A 4,699-nucleotide genomic window follows, 5' to 3' on the forward strand; every position below is an offset into this window, starting at 1 on the left:
GTACCACAAAGAATGGGACAACCACATTATGCATTGGAGTCGGTTTATCAACGAGTTGTTTTTAGTGTTCAAAGGCACAGAAGATGAAGTAAAATCTTTTATTGCAATACTACAGAAGAACAAACTAAATCTCAACTTTACGAGTAAAATCAGTAACGAGAGTGTCAACTTTCTTGATGTAACAGTCTATATTTAGAATGGGAAGGTGGAAACTAAATTGTACAGAAAGCCCACTTCTGGCAACACTTTGCTACACGCTCAGAGCTTTCATCCAGTTAATTTGAAAAGAAGTATTCCGTATGGAGATAGTCTGAGAGTGAGGCGGAATTGTAGTGTACCTGAAGTAAGTAAAAAATAACTAGGTACTCTAACAAAGAGATTCAGAAGCATAGGGTACCCAGAGGAGTGGATTGAGAATGGTATCAGTAAGGCATCGACGAAGAAGAGAGAAGAGATGTTTTTTGATACCAGTAAGAAAACCATCAAAGGTAATGAGAATCAGTGTAGATTCATCACAACGTTTGGCAAACAACATTATGAGTAGAAAAGAATTCTTAATAAACATAGGCATGTAATCAAAAATGATCCACTGCTAGGCAAAGAGGTCACAAAAAGACCACAAATCACTTTTCGAAAAGTCAGGTCCTTTAAGCAGGCATTGGTAAGTAACATCTTAAAAAAGCTGCAAGTAAAAACTACGTGGCTAAATAAAAAAAAAAGGATAAATCAAATGCCTAAAATGTAAGGCATGCGCACATGGAACTAATACAGAACAGTAAAGATTAGGCCTAACCGATCAAATGAGCAAGATCAAGGGCAAATATACATGTAAGATGGATTTTGCAATCTACATGCTGCAGTGCCCATGTGGCCGGCGGTACGTGGGTAGCACGATCCTCGAAGTCCACAAGCGTATCGTACAACATTTAAGGGCAATAAAGAACGGAGATAGAGCATATCCAGTATTCTGGCATCTTAAGAAAGTCCACAATAAAGATACCAGAGGTCTGACTTACTATGTAATTGACTCTGTAACAATGAATGTGAGAGGAGGTAACAGGGTGAACAAGATGAGGAGACTAGAGTCTTGTTACATTATAGAGCTCAATTCAAAACAGCCAGGAGGGCTGAATATGGAAGAGGACTTACACAAACATTTATAAGCAATTGAAAGTAAAAGTGTGGCCCAGGATTTAAAGGTTGAAATAAGATTGGTTTTATAAAGTAACATAAGTATGAACAGACCCGATAAAACAAGTCAGATATGATATGGTTATATATTCTAGAAACAGTTTCTAATTGCGTGATTTAAGCCCACTTGGGCATGATACCAGTATGAGGTTAACCCCTCCCATGCTCATGACAAGCTCAGCTCGTTATGAGCCACAGTTGCGATGTGCTCATGACGAACTGAGCTCGTCATCACCGCAGTAGTGCTCGCACGTGGGGATAATTCCCCTGCTGTGCTGCAGGTTCTACGAAAATGGGTGTGGTCATGACGAGTTCAGCTTATCACGAGCACAGCGCCACCGTGCTGCATGATGAGCCAAGCTCGTCATGAGCACTGGGGTGCTGCGCTGCCCTTCCCTCCAGCACAGCGGAGAATTACCCCTGCGGCAAAAGGGTTAAGGCAATGACATTTTGGTCAAGTATAAGGATTGCAGTGCGCGCCACCAAATAAAAATAGGCTCACTTGATCTGAATGTGATTGATGTTCATGAGGCAGTGTCAATAAACCTCACTTGAGCTTGAATAGCAAGCGTAAAAGCAGCATGTGAAATTAACAATGCGCAATACAATGTGAAGTCAGCAATGCGACCAATGCGAAATAATATTGATTTTACAATGCACATTAGAAATTGTTTTGTGGTTGAAATTTAAGAGGAAATGTAACATTATTATTATGACTAAACTACGAGTCTGTTTTTCACGTCAGTCACGTTTGTAGTTTTATGTTAACGCACGTTATGCACTTTAAAAAATGGTTGCATCTGAAACTTTTTTACCAGTGAGCAAGACTGCTTGGCAGTCGAAACGCGTTTGGTAGCGGCAGAAAATAAAAGTAAAAAAACTCACAAGGCGTCGCCATTCTTTGAAGTATTAATGAGACTCGCCTCGAGGAGTCTAACAAACGACACAACTCTCGCTTTGGAGGGACAAGGAATACTTGAGGACAACGAGAGAATATTTAACCTACATATCATATTAAAATAAATTGTATATACTTATACTATACTAAATTTAAAAACAAAACCAATGTATTTAACATATACCACTTATTATTTTACAATGTTTTGTAAATAATATCATAAATAAAATACATTTAAGCACTATTCATATAAAACATTTATTAACTTAAGAAATTTAGTGAAAAGGTTGATCTTCAGAAAGCTTATATTTACCATTCCCTCTCCAGTCTAAGCAACAGTAGGGAAAGCGTTGGACTTCAGTGGGGTTATATTTACAATTCCTGCTTTAGTTTGAGCCTGTGGTTTCCAAACTTTTTCGACCCATGGCTCCCCCGACCCCCTGGCTGTCGCCACGGATCCCCACCATTGCACTTCTTCCTTCGCGGGTGTGGGTCAGTGCCATCATAATGCACTGATCCAGGGTTATGGGACATTTGCAATACTAACACAGTGGATTACTGGATTCAAAGCTGGCGACATCACGTCAGAATCAACACAGCAAACTTTCAAGCTCTAGCAGAGTGTATAAAGAAGATGGAGGAGAGAATACTGAGACAAGATATTTATCAAAAAATGTGTTCAAACATGAACTGTGGAATGACAAGAGTGTAAAGCGTGAATGGCTACTCTATTCACCATCCCAAAGTCATTTATACTGCTTTGTATGTTGCCTATTTTCCAAGACAGAATCTCCCTTTGCTACTTCAGGATTCAATGACAACTGTACAACATGAAAATGGAGAAGAAAATTGCAAGTTGATGACGGCATATTTGATGAAGAAACTGGAAATGTAGATACTTTATTAATTCAACATCATCGTTCAGAGCAGGAAAATGTTGACATGTGGTTTCTGTAATTCGTTTTTTTACCTCCAGAGGTTTACCAATTTCTGGAGAAAATCAAACAACTCGGTCATCAAAAAATGTAAACTATTTAGGTACTCTAGAGCTGTTGAGTGAATTTGACCCTTTTTAGGTTGAACTTCTCAAATTGTATGGGAATCGAGACAGGGGAATTCATCATATTTATCAGCAAACATTTGTGAGGAATTTATTTATTTAATGGGACAACATGTTGTGTGTGCTATTCATGAAGAAATAAAAGAATTTACATTGTGGTATATTCGAGGATGTGAGCCTGTGGAACGTTTTCAGAAGTTCATCCCCATCTTTTCTTTTTTCTTTTTTTATAACCTTTTTTTAAAGTTCCACATGAATACGAATGACAAAAATGAAAAAATAATGCAGGGGCTTAGTAGAATAAACATAATAAAAACAATAAAAGCATATCAAACAATAACATTACAATGTGATATCAAATAACGACAATAACAGTAAGGCAGCAAAGCATATCCATGAAATATGAACACAAATGACGAGGACTAAAGTGAAATCTGAAAAGAGAGCACCACGATATCTCAACATTGACTGTATCAAAGACATCATACCGAACGAACATCACTCCCATGGTACAATTACGTACAGTCAATAATACCAACAGGAAGATAACAACTAAATAGTAGTGCAAACTCCGGCACCGTACTGCCCCAAAGCAGAAATTGAAGTGGTTCAACCCTTGCCGGTTGGGGTGATGCTGGATTGTGTCAGGGGCTCCTGGGCCACTCGTTGCCGGGAGACGTTGTCTCGATAGGGGTCCCAGATATCTGTAGGCCTGGAAGTGGGGGGAGTAAAGTGCTGAACTCCTCGCAGTTTGTATTGCAGAATGCTAAACTGCTTAACCATGAGCGGAGAGTGGGGACATGCCTACTACCCCAGAGCAATGCTATTTCCCTCTTGGCCAACATGAAGCCAAGCGCTGCCAACTTACGAATGTTCCTAGGGAAATTTACGACATATACCAGCAATGCAATCTCAGGGGTAGGCAGGAGTGGCGTAGAGAGTATATCCCCCAATGTAGAGTGAACGTCTAACCAGTATTGATGTATCTTGGGGCAAGTCCATGTCAAGTGCACGAAATCTGCAAAAGGGGAAAGACATTTCCGGCAGTGGTGGGGCCGGGAGTCGTCTATTCTATGTGCACGAGCCGGGGTGAAATACATCCGATGGAGAAATTTAAGCTGAAGCAACTTATGTCGATTATTCAGAGAGACATCCGTCGTGGCCTTACAGCAATATGTCCATTGCTCATCAGAAATAGGCCCGCCCAGGTCTCTCTACCATGCAGCCCTGAGTTTGGAGTCATCACAAGGTTTAAGTGTTCCGCATTGCTTAAATAACTTGGAGATCAGGTGCACATTGCTTTGGCTCTGTATCACTGAAGTAAGAGGGGGACATCCTCAGGGGCTAGAGGAAAGGAGGGGAAACACGCCCTCAATGCTGAGCGAAGCCGGATGAGGATAAACGTGTCTATAAAGGAGCGGTCAGTGAATCGGACTTCCTCCGTCACAGAGAATACATGACCATCGGGGAAAAGGTCCCCGAGGGTGCCGATAGTAAATTTCTGTAAGGTGCGCTTCACCAATGTCTCTTCCGTAATGGGAAGAAGAGAG

Source organism: Lissotriton vulgaris, chromosome 4_1 (assembly GCF_964263255.1).
Source record: "Lissotriton vulgaris chromosome 4_1, aLisVul1.2, whole genome shotgun sequence".
Taxonomy (NCBI): Eukaryota; Metazoa; Chordata; class Amphibia; order Caudata; family Salamandridae; genus Lissotriton; species Lissotriton vulgaris.